The sequence below is a fragment of the Dipodomys spectabilis genome, unplaced genomic scaffold, assembly GCF_019054845.1.
Source record: "Dipodomys spectabilis isolate Male_0828 unplaced genomic scaffold, ASM1905484v1 ptg000507l, whole genome shotgun sequence".
Classification (NCBI taxonomy): Eukaryota; Metazoa; Chordata; class Mammalia; order Rodentia; family Heteromyidae; genus Dipodomys; species Dipodomys spectabilis.
Window position 1 is genome coordinate 2424257 of NW_024871184.1, and position 13045 is coordinate 2437301.

Consider the following 13045-nt stretch of genomic DNA (forward strand, 5'->3'; position numbering starts at 1 on the left):
ATTTTCACATGGGTTAGTTAAATGTATATGTAGAGTCCAGTTTTCTGAGGACTCACTCATCTGCCTAGGAATTCATGCTGGTTGTTGGAAAAAGAGCTCAAGTAAGGATGCCATTTAAAGCCTTATAACTTTACTCTTTACCAGGGTATTCTCCTGCTATTTTGGTTGTTGAGAATGTCTACAAGAGTAAGCATTCCGTGAGGAGCAGGGAGACACCATATGACTTATACTTACTGAGGTTTCCAAGTGACTTGCTATCACTTGTACTGCATTTTGAAAGTCAAATCTCTCTAAAACTACCAGTTTTAAGAGATAAGAAGAGTGGAAAATGAACTCTTAGGGACAAATACATCTTCAACATATATTGTTCCAATTATTCCTTTTAAGGCATATTCAACAACTGGTGAAACTTGTGTTGGCTGTAATTATGTGTCTTTCTCCATGAGTGCATGTATACATGAGAATATGTATGCGTGTGAATAGTAACATACATGTGTACATTATGGCTTATATCATCATTTATTCCTTGCTAACAAATAAAGTAAGGAATCACTAAAGTTTTAACAGAAACTGTGTAGTTAAAGTCGTAACTCTTCACTCTGCTCCTTTACACAAAGACTTTGCAACTTCTCATTAATAAAGTTTCCATAAACTCTGAAATGTACATACTTAGTACTTAATGTCTGCTATCATAAATCTTAAATACTTTACAGAAAAGTTTTATACCTGCCAAACAGTCCTATTTTTGGCATATATAAGCAAAATCCCAAAATTAAGCATATTTAAAACATTAAAACTTTTAACAAACCTTAACACTTGCTGCAATGTTCATTTTGACAGGTGCCTTGTATAGAATAATTGAATTTCTCCTCCTACACATCTCTTGAACTACAAATATCTGGAATTACTTTGTTTTTGGCATGTCTATCTTGATTTTATTCTTAAATGTGTGCTTATGTAAGAAATATATGATTCTATAATTTCACAACAATTCTTTTGAACTTACTTTTTGTTGAATTGCCTAGCTTAATAAAATCAATTAAAAATTATACTTTATATATAAAAACTGTTCTGTGCTCAATTTAGCATCACATACACTAACATTGGAACGATACAGAGAAGATTAGCATGCACCCTGTGCAAGGATGACATGCAAAGTCTTGGAGCGTTCCATATTTTTACAGCAACAGATGCTGAAACGTATGTGGCCACAAGGGAAACGTACTGCATTCTTGGTGGGAGTGTAAACTTGTTCAACTACTTTGGAAAGCAGTATGGAGGTGCCTCAGAAGACTCCACATAAAACTCCCCTATAACACAGTAATCCTACTTTTGGGGATTTATCCAAATGATCATAAAAAAGACCATACTAAAACTACCAGCACAACTATGGTTATTGCAACATTATTTACGATAGCTAAGATATGGAACCAAAACAGATGCCCCCGTTAGATGAATGGATCAAGAAAATGTGTTATATATACACAATGGAATTCTTTGCCTCCATCAGAAAGAATGACATCGCCCAATTTGTTAGGAAATGGAAAGACTTGGAAAAAAATTTATTGACTGAAGTAAGCCAAGTCCAAAGAAATATAGGTCCCATGATTTCCCTTATTTTCAATAACGAATGTATGTCTGGGATAAGCAGAAAAGTTCAAAAGACATGTGCATATAACCAGATAAGATGATGTTAAAGAAATTGAACCCCAAGATAGGGACACAAGTGGTTTTTTGATTCTTGCTATTGTTTCTAACGTACTTATAATGTGTGATGTCATTTTTTTTGTTTTTTGTATGTTTCTTCCCACACTATAACCCCTGTTTTCTCTGTATTTGAAGTTGGTACACTTACATCTTGTATGTATGCTTCTCTAATTTGGGGAGGGGAAGGGAAAAAATGCTCAAATAGCGATACAGGTTGACCCATTGTAACAATGAGATGCACAAGACATTATGTTGAAAAATGAACTTTACAATTTAGGCGGAGGAAGGAAAGGGGAGGGGAGTGTACTTGTGGAGGTGGGAGGGAAGGGATGGTAGGGGAAATATAAAGGAGGTAACAATGCTTGTTAGGAAACTTACTAGTTTCCTTGTTCATGTAAATGTGACCCCTCTGCACAGTATTATTACCATAAAAAAACATATAAAAATGTTCTTAGATGGAAGAGTTTATTTCCTCTATTTTACCCATATAATATTGTTAACAAAGAAATTAATTCAGAACACTGATATGAAGGTAATTTGAATAAATGTGTGTGTGTGTGAGTGCGGCAGCGCACAAGCATACACGCATGTGCATGAGAACACCATGCATGTATATTGGAATGCTCAGAATTTAAATCAGGGCTTCAAGGCCTTGCTAGGCCTTTCCTATCTAGATTGGTGAGCTACGATATAAGCTACATCTCAATTCTTGGCTCTTTGCTAGTTCATTAAACATTTTGAAAAATAATTTCATGAAGTTTTTTTTTTGGCCCTGATTGGCTCCCAAGTGTTATCCACAGATCTCAATCTCCTGAGCAAATATTCAGAGTAGATAGGATTATAGGTGTGACCAGCCAGCACAAGGCTTTTAGAACAATTTTAAAAGTAAAAGAAAATTTACTTCATGGGGGCCTGTTTAATCATCACCGAATTTGAAAGCCTTTTGAGTGATTATATGTCAATTTAATTCGTTTGGAGATTGTTAAAAGATAGTAAGTGATGATATTTAAAAATTTTAGTACTTTTTAAAAAAGAAACTGGAACTGTGGGACAGAAGAAATTTGGCTGTCTTCAGACCTCAATTTGTAAGCTCAGCTCTGTGCATGATAACCTAATGTCACCAACACAGTCTGTGTTGAAGACAAAAATGTGACAGAAAACAATCACCATGGGAAATATTTGCTATGCTATTATTTCTTGGACAATATGAATATTGAATTGAGAGTATAAGAGAATGGAGAGATTTTACCCACCTTTTTGGTATTGCTGAAAGACTTTTGGAAACTTTGACTCATTTCCTTCCTCACTGTGTGTATCTTTGGGCCATGCACTTACAGTTTTTTACTACAATTTTTCCCAACACTACAATGGTAATAACATTAGCATTATACCAAATGTTATCTTAAGAAGTAAGAGAATAAAACTTGTGAAACACTTAACATAAACCTATGAATGACCTTTGAGTTTAGCCAGCATTCTTTTTTAAATACTAATTAGAATATGATAAGTAGTACAGAAACCATTACATGTAGTGTTAGCAACCAGAAGTAATATCTATTGACCATGCTCAGCTTCCAAGGAAGCCAGGTGGATAACTTCTCATGCTGTAAATCAAACTGGTTATCTTATGTCGTGATAGTGTAAAAATATCAGAGACAGAACAATGAAGGAATGTTGTAGACTGAGGTGAAATCCATATAAAAATATGCAAACTTGATAAAACATAAAAGTATCTGAGCAGTATATTGTGTTTTACATCATTTAAGTTACATAGCAAAGATAAGGAAGACCTAGAAGAATAAAATGTCTTTTTGATATTTTATCATAGGTCCTTAGAAGGATGAACACTTTCCTCATTCTTGTAGAGGCATCATCAGATGAGGGGAACTGTATTTTTTGTTTGCTTCCTTCCATTTATTCTTCAGTTTGAAATCTGTACTACATGAGACTGAAAGAAAGCAAGTGAAATTAGCCGTACAGGCTTTGGAAAGAACAATCAAAGTAAAATAAATAAAATATATATAGCCTTGTAAAAGGTCTAACTAAATTGAGTTACATAGTCTCAAGCGTTTACAGAAAATGATTTAAGCAATATCATGTTATTAAAAATTTTAAAATTTTAGGAGCTGCTTAACTTTTTTCCTTTCTACTACCTTGAATTAATTATTGATTTTCTATAGAGAGATTAAAGATGAGATTAACAAGAAACTTGATTAAAAATGGACAAAAGTTCTGAATAGACATGTTTTCCAAAAAGCCCTGAAAATTGCCTGTGGATTTACAAATTTGTATTTAATACAACTTCTGTGCTAGCTTAATGCTTTGTGAGCAGAAGTCATTAGAGAAATGCAATTCAAAATTACTTTGATACTACTTCTTAACTATTATAACTCATAAAAAATATCCAAGGAACCAGGTGTGGAGGTAAAGACTGGTAATTCCAAGTGATTGGAGGTTGGAGTAAAAGGATTTGAGTTTAAGGCCAGTCTTGGGTACTGCACACAGTAAAAACCTGCCCTTTAAAAAAACTCAAAATGTAATAATGTTGGCTGGCGACAGTGTGGAGAAAAGGAAATTTTCGACACTCTTGGTCAAAATACAGGTTAGTGTTCTCGTTGTAGAAAGTAGTATGCAGTTTTCTAAAGAAATCCAAAGTTGAAATATGATCTGTCCCACCAATCGTGTGATTATTTCTCTCTGGGTAACTCATAAATATATCTGTAATTAATTGTTATTCACAACAACAGCTAAGATAGAAATCGAAGTCCAGTGTTCACCTACAAACAAATAAAGCAACTGTGGTACATGCACAAATATCTTTTTCTGTTGATTCCAAAGTACTTTTTTTATTGTTTTCCTGTTTCCATGTGATTAACCTCCAAATTAGAAATCCAGATATATGACTTAATTTAACCAAAACTATTTATTGAATATAAGAACCTTCTACTCTCTGCGTTCTTCACACTAAGATCACCAAATATGATGAGTCTGGAATAATTAGTCTTTTTATGACCTATGTTAATATTCTTTACAATGTGAGTGAAATGTTTAAAAGTAGTATTTGTTTTAGATTAATTGCTCTCAAGAGACAATAAATGATATTATCAAAGCTTAAAAATGATTTGATTTAAAATTTAGAATTCAGGAAATGGTTTTGACCACTCTGGTTACTGGAGCCTTCACTACAACCTAATGAGACAATTTATATTGATGAAGCAAAAATCTGACGTTAGACATTTATGAATAAAAAAATCATGTCATTCTGAATATGTAGAGCTACATATAAAACATAGAAAATTTAGCTTCTAAATACCTGAATATGCTAGTACATTTAATTGCAGGGTAAGTACTTGTTCTGAAAGGAGATAAAATTGAACTTACTTTGAAATGTAAACCTAAGTATTTATTTGAATAAAAGACAATGTTTAAAATATCACTCATTCAAGAAACAAGATGTACAGTTAGTTGTTTTTCATGCCAATTATGTTCTCTAAGCTTACTACAAATACTAGATTAGTAAACCTAAGTCATTGCTTTGTAGGGAAATAGCAATTCCATTTCTTAAAACTCATGACAATAACTTTTTCTCAAACAATTGCTAAGTAACTGTTTTATATTTTTTGTCATGGAATCTTATTTGATAATTTTTTATTCATTAAGTTAAATAATTGGCAAACAATATAAATTATGCATGGACAAAGTTTATCTAACACGAGTTTTTTTTTTTCAGAAGATAGATCATGGCTCTCTTAAAGAACATTAGAAGGCAGTGTGTTCTTTATTAATTTTTAGTTATTTTGTTAATAGATATTAATTGTCAGAAGTGACAATTCCATAAAATCTTTAACGGTATTTGATTATACTCCCTCTATTTCTTTCTCATTACTCCTTCCTCCAAAGATCTTCTGTTTTTCACATAAAATTACATCTTTATATATGCACATATAAACTAATTTGGAAGATTTAAGCTAAACTGCAAGTTAATTCAAGATGCACAGTGAATTAATAGAATAAATAAAAACCTGAATATCTTTTGTTAACTTTTGAATTGAGCTATCATTATTATTATTATTAGGGTTAGGATCTCTGACAGAATTAGAATTAGGATTAGAGAAATAGAAAATTTAGGTTCATCACAGGATGACCCATTGCAACAATGATACTCACAAGACACTATGTTGAAAATGAAGTTTATACCATGGGAAGGGAAAGGTATGAGAAGTGGGGAGGGATGGGATAGTGAGAGAACAAGAAAGAAAGGGGTAACAATGCTCAACAAGAAACGTATTCCTTACTTTATATATGTAACTAATCCCTCTTTAAAGCATCTTTTCAACAAAATAAAAATTTTAAAAATAATGAAAAATAAAACCTGACAGGACATAGAAAAACAGTTAAAAATTTATGTTCAAAATGCAAGTAAAAGTTAGACCTACACGCTGAGCAAGAGTTAGGATAAATATGAAAAAAGTGGCTTGCTACTAACATGATGATTCGGTTATACATAGGCTTAGGATTAGGAAAGGTGTGCCAGTTAGAACGGGGTCAGGATGAGAAAAATCTGTAAGACATTGTGTAAAACTGCCACATATTTTAAGAAGAATGAATGAAAACCAGTCTCTGTTACTTTAAATATTCAGATATAATTTGGTTTAAAGTGTGAGATACTTTTTTTTCCGGTTAGGGTTAGGGAAAGATAAGCTTTAAGGTGAATTTTAGTTTTCCAATTAGAATTAGAAGCCAAAAAATATGTGATTGAATAGAATCTAGACAATTTTTCTTACATCAACCATTTGGTGTTAAATCAGAATGTGATTTGGATTAGGTTTCTGGTTAACCGAAGTTGAGGATAGAGTAAAGAAATGGGTTAAAGTAGTGGCTCACGCCTATTATCCTAGCTACTCAGGAAGCTATTTTCTGAGGATCGCAGTTCAAAGGTAGCCCAGGCAGGAAAGTCCATGAGACTTTTATCTCAAATTAACCACTATAAAACATAAAAGCGGTGCTGTGGCTCAATTGGTTAAACGCACACCTTGGGCTAAAGAACTCAGGGATTATGCCCTGGCCCAGAGTGCAAGCCCCACGACCGACAAAAAGGAAAAAAAAAAAAAGAAATGTTAAATATTAAGTAAAGCTGAACCTTTTTTTAGGTTGTAGGAATTCAGGAAAAGCTGGGATAATGGAAGTACAATGTATTTCATAAAATGAAGATTTGAGATCAATGGGTATAATGATGCCTGTTATGGAACAAAATACATTCAGAGTTAAGAATGAAAAATCTGTAGAGTTTACAGAAAACCTACAATTTATTTCAAGAATTACCAATGGAATTTCAGTTAGGATTGCACAAAATGAGCATTTTTCATAAATTTTAGAATTGGGATAGGATTAGTGTCAAGGTAATGGTTAGTTAGGATTCCAGCCATGGTTAGGCTTAGAGTGAAGGAGAAAAAAAATGAGGGTCTAATTGAAGGTAAATTTTAATATAAGCCTGGTAAGAATTAGAATTAATGTAAACTAGAGTATTGCTATTAATATTAGAATCTACTCACAATTAGGCTAATGGTTACTCTCAATGTTCCAGTTAAGAAAGATTACGTTTAGGGTTAGAAAATGACTAAGATATTGGAAAAATTTAAACCTATGTTTGGAAGGATGAGTGAAAACTAGTGTACTTGTGTTAGTGTTAGTATTGTCATATAATTTGGATTAAGATTAGGGTCAATATTTTCTTCTGATTATATTTACTGTTACGAATAATAAAGCTTTTAGTATAAAATTGTGTTCACTAACAAGTAGAAGCAAATATATGAGGCTGAATAGTAACTAGAACATTATCATTATATTTATTTCTCAGTGATCATTCTTGTAGCGATTAATGAGAGTTTTCCAGACAGGTTTAGGTTGAGAGTTAGCGTTAAGTAATGGACTAGATGGTAAGTAAATCTGAAACTGTTTTCAGATACAGTGGTTCAGAAAAAGGCAGAATCAATGGAAACTACAGTATTTTTCCTGGTAAGAGAATGTGAGGACAAGTAATATAATGACTCCTGTTAGGGAACAAGATAACTTTCGAGGTAGAGTCAGAAAATTTATGAAAATTAGGGCAAACTGAAACTCATTTCCAGAGTGAAAACTGGAGTATTCATTAGAATGATTAAAAGCTAGAGTATTTTTCTTAAACATTAGAATTGGATTATCATTAGGGTGAAAGTTAGGTTTTAGTTCCAGCTAGGCTTAGTGTAAGCATTAGGGAAACTGAAAATTTAGGGTCAAACAAAGTAAATCTTCGAATATCAAGTAGAGTTAGAATTAGGATGAATGTGAAATAGAAAACTGCTAATAATATTAAGATTAGAGTATGATTACGGTGAGGGTTAGGGTTAGGTTTACAAGAAAGACAAGATAATGAGTGAAACTAAAAACTATTTTTAGAAAGATGAGTTGAATTGAAGTTAGGATGAATAAAAACTAATGTATTTGTGTGGCTTTTAGACTCCAAAGGCTAAGGCAAACCAGTGATATCCTCGTTTCCAATATCTACTGTGGGAGTATAGAGAATTACTGCATATTACCAAGAGAATGTCCCACACGATCTTAGTTGTAGCAGCTTTCAACCGGGAAGCATTTTCAGGTGATGAAATCAGTCAGGAGTGCAGTCTACCTTTACCACGGTGGAGGTGATCTGAGTGATGATGTAGATTTCCTCCAGGTAACTGTCAGGCTGTTGTTGAACTTTACCCATTAGGATGTGCAGCAGCAGCAGCAGGGTCTCTCAGTGGCTCCAAGGGGCTGTCACATCTCGTGCTGGACTGCAAATTCCTACATAGACTGGTAAGGATACATTGCATACGTTTGGCAAGCTGTGACTCCACTAGTTTTTAAGACAATTTACACAATAGCCCAGGACAATTTACCAAGATGACAACTTTTTAAACAAATAGATCTTTTAATAAAGCTAGGATTTTCTAAGCAGATATAGAGGACTCAGGCCTGTACTATTATTTCCCATGCCTTTTCCTTCTGTCTATTTTGCCACATTTTTAAAAAAGTGAATATTTTCCCTTGTTCTTAATAAGGGATGATGGGCAAAGATTCATCTTCTGTCACTTCTTGAAGCTGACTCAGGAGTGTTGATCCTACCTAGCCAGGAACCTATAAACTTAGCCTATTTTACAAAGAGGTTAAGAACAATATTTTAACTTTTGACAAATGCACAGACCATTTTTCTGGCTACAGCAGTGGAGCTTCTTTAGTCTTCTGGTTTGCAAAAGGATCTTTATGAATGGCTTTGGAAGGTGATCTCTAGTAATCCTAACAATGTCTGAGATACCTATGCAGGCCTTCAGACAGATATCAATAGAAACACACTCTTAGGTTTACAAACTTTTCCTGAGAAGATGAATTTCATGTAGGTGGTGTCAGCACAAAAGTTACTCCCAATTAGAACTTTTGGCACATACAAGAGTTGGGATTTAAACTATCCTCCACATTTTGCAACCTTAGCTTTTTACTAATATCACAGATGACTGACAAGTTCCTGTCCCTTTCAGTCATAGATATGCTTACAAACTATCTTCCCATGACCTTCTGGCTCTGACCAATTTTTGAAGGGCCATGCACAAATGACTCAAGGATCTGACATTATTTCTGCCTTCTAAGCAGTGGCTTACGGTCTCTGGATGCTCCTCCATTACTTTCGTCCAAGGAGTGTCTTCTCCACACTGGAAACAATGCCTCATTGGCAATTCCCTTAGTTGGTTACTGGACTTCAAATTGGGGCCTGAGTGCTGTCGCTCAGCTCTACAGCTCAAGGTTAGCACTTTGCCACATTGAATCCTAAAGCAGGTCTGCTTGCTCTTTCTGTCTTCTGCTGGCTGAGTAGAGGTGACATTCTCACAGAGACCTTCATCTGCCTAGGCTGGATTCAAACCAGTTTTCAGATCAATGAGTCTCATAAAAGGCCATTTTACTCCAATTAAAAGCAAAAAGACAGTCAACATAGTAGTAGCTTTTAAGCATAGTCTCACCTGAAACTTATTAAGAGCCAAAGTTACATCTGACAAACTTAAAAGAATCCTCACTCCTTTTTGTGGATCTGCTGGGAACTGTTATGGAAAAAAAAAAAAAAAAAAACCTAAGAGACCAAACTGAAATAGGAATTAAGCAATAACTTCGGTAATTCTAATTTTTCCTTTTTGTACTTTGAGGCAAATGTTTAGAACAATTTTACTTTTAAACTTTATATACAGAAATCCATTCCTAATTTGTAAGCCTCCTATTCATCTCTGTTTTAATATTCTATACTTTAGTTTTTAGTTGCATTTTGAAAAACCCCTTAAACTCTCGAGGCTAGGTGTCACTCATTTCCTTTTGGCTGCTTGTTTTTAAACAGATACACATGAAAACTTTTAAGCTCAAATAACATTTTTTTCTCAATGCAAAAATTAGAATCACCATCACTGTACCAAGAAGCTAGACTTAACACCTTTATGCCTTAAAAATAACATATCCAATGGCAGAATATCAGAGAGCAAACCACATTATACAAATAAACTTTTTGATCCTCTTTTTAAGGCCTTCTTAATTTTAATTTTAACACATCCAAGGGGCAGTTTTAGCAATGTTAATCAGATCTTCACATCACTCATTTATACCATCATGTTTCCAGTGTCTATCTGTAGGGAAAAGGGGCAGAATAAATATGGGCCACTTGGCCCTTCCTGTGGAATGGGCACACACCCAATCCGACTCTTTAGATTTAGTTGAACTGCGTTTGTGCCCGCTTGCCCTAATTCACGATGCGTGGACTCTTCCCAGGGCCTGTTCCATCATGCATGACCAGCTGAACTGCACTTCTGCCTGTTCATCCTTCACTCCTAACGATAGGTCTTCTGTTGGCTTCTAAATTTCTCCTTTTTGTTAAGCCAGATATCTTGATTACAGTGTAAACAGCTTTATGCATTCTAACATACCAAATTTTCTAATTTTTAAGTTAAAGAATCCTTAAAAAGCTATTTCAAACAATGTGAAAATGCTTTAAAAATTTTTTAGTAATGATCAAATCTCATAACCTTTGGAACCTTAAACTTAAACTCAGCCAATTGTTACAGCATGCTGACAATTTCTATCATGAACATGTTCACAAGCACATACAAAACACACTCAGATTTTTAAGCACACAAAAATCAAAATCAGTTATATGTACATTTTAAAGTTTTGAAAGAAAATTTTGAGACAGTATTTATTTTAATCTAAGTAACTTTGTTGAGCTTCATTTTCCCAGGGCTTGCTTATTTAGCAAGGCATTTCAAAAATTGGTCTTTTGCATCCCTTCTGTTGGAGGAAGGCTGGGGGCGGGGGAAGTCACCTGAAATTAAACTGGCCTGATTTTTATCCAGTTTTAGACAAGAGCACTTTACATTGTCAGGACTAGCTGAAAAGTCAAAAAAAAGGCACAAATCCTTCTCTATAACTGAGCCCAGCTAGAGGCTGGAACTTCTATTTCCCCAGATATGTTCAAAATCACATTTGTAATAAAAGTTACTAGATGAAACCTTCATAGATGAGGTGGTATAGAGTTTCTGGTGGAGCTCTGTCTGGTTTAAGGGAGGAGTTGGTATTGGCACAGCCTGTATGGTGGAACAGGACAGGGATTTGAAGGCAAAGGCCAGTCTGTGTAGGGCTTTGAGACATCAGGGAGGGAACAGCAAGGACTAGACTTGTTAGAGGAGGGGTCTCTTGTGCAGTAGGTGGGATTTAGGATGGAGGCTGGCAGGTGGACAGGTTTTCATTGGAAGAAGGTGGGGTCACTGGGGAGGAGGCTGTTTGGGACAGGGCTTTGAGAAGGAAGAACAAGGCTACAAAGGAGGAGGTTACTTAGAGGAGGGGATCTGGTGGAACACTGTGAGCCCTTGTGGGACATGTATGGTGAGGTTTTCCATAAGGCAGGGCAGGGAATGGAGGGAAGAGGTTGACAGAAGGTGGGGATTCTGGAGTAGGAATGCAGAGCTATGAGGGAGTGGCTTTTCAGGGTGTGGATTTGAGAGGGCAGGGTGGTACTAGGAAGACATAGGCTAGTAAGGGGCAGGGTTTCTCATGGAGAATGGCAGGACTTTGGGAAGTGTGTTAGGGTGGAGGTGGGGTTTCCAGCAGAGCAGGATGTAGTCACAATGTATGGATGCGTTTTTCAGGACCAGGGCTTTGTGAGAGCAGTGATAAGATCCAGTGCACTAGACTAGTTAGGATGGGGTTTCTGGTGTTGCCAGTTTCCACTTCGAAAAGAGGAGTGAGGTTGGATGGGTATTTCAGTGTTGTAAGGCAGGACATGGACTATGGACAGGATTTCCAGCAGGGCAAAACAACCTTCCAAAAGGGACTATGAAGGGACTGGGATTTAAAGTTGAGTCTAGTGAGGCTTCCAGAGGGAGGCCAACTGGTGCAGTGGTTTCCAGTGAAGCAATGATGGTATCGAGAGATGGGAGAGTGTGGGGAAGGTTTTCTAGGCTTCCAGAAGGAGGTCAACTGGAACAGTGGTTTCCAGTGGAGCAATGTGGGTGTCCAGAAATGGCATAGTGTGGTGGGGGTTTTCTAGTGGAGTTTTTCAGGAGCAGGGCAGGGTTTGGAGCCATGGGGCTAGTTGGAGGAGGGGCTTTGAGAAGGAATGTAAGAACTACAATGGTGTAGGATAATTGTGGGCAGGGTATCTGGTGGAGTAGGATGTGGAACTGAGGGAGGAGCCAAGGTGGGGGTTATCTGGAGAGCAAGTCAGGGCATTGAGAGAGTAGATGTGGGAGGTAGAGAGGCTTGTGGTGGAGCAGTGCTGCCTTTCCAGGCAGGAAATGGGCTGTGTGAGAAGCTTCTGGCCAAGCAAAGCAGGGCTTCAAGGGCAGTTATAGGGAGATGAAGGGTTTTTGGTATAGCATGATGGGCTTTGTGGGAAGAGGTAGTTTCAGGGCTGTGTCTGAGAGATTAGGCCTCTTACAAGTAGGCTAGTTATGGGCAGAGATTCTGATGAAACCAGGGGGGCTGGAGTGAGAAGGCTGGTTGGGGATGGGGTATGAAAGGGAAGGGAGGAGTTTGGAGGTACTAGGATATGGGAGCAATGCGACTATGAGCGACTAGAGTAGTTAGGGGCGGATCTCATCTGGTGGACGAGGTGGGGATTTGAGGGAGGAACCTAGTGTAGGCGGAGTTCTATTGCAGCAAGGTGGGACATAGAAGGAGATATGGATGTGGCCTGGTTTCTGGTGGTGCAGAGCAGGGATTCCAGGAAGGGGTGGAGTGGAAGAGGGATTTCCCTAAAGCAGAGGAGGGCTTTCAGGAAGGAGTCTGGTTG

The 13045-nt window shown here is 36.4% G+C and overlaps 1 non-coding gene across 1 annotated transcript; it reads left to right on the forward strand.

Annotated features, from left to right (window-relative positions):
- The first annotated feature begins 1073 nt into the window (after positions 1-1073).
- LOC122099276 lies at positions 1074-1180 on the forward strand. Its single transcript, XR_006145896.1, has one exon. It is a non-coding gene; the product is annotated as a U6 spliceosomal RNA (small nuclear RNA).
- Positions 1181-13045: the final 11865 nt, after the last annotated feature.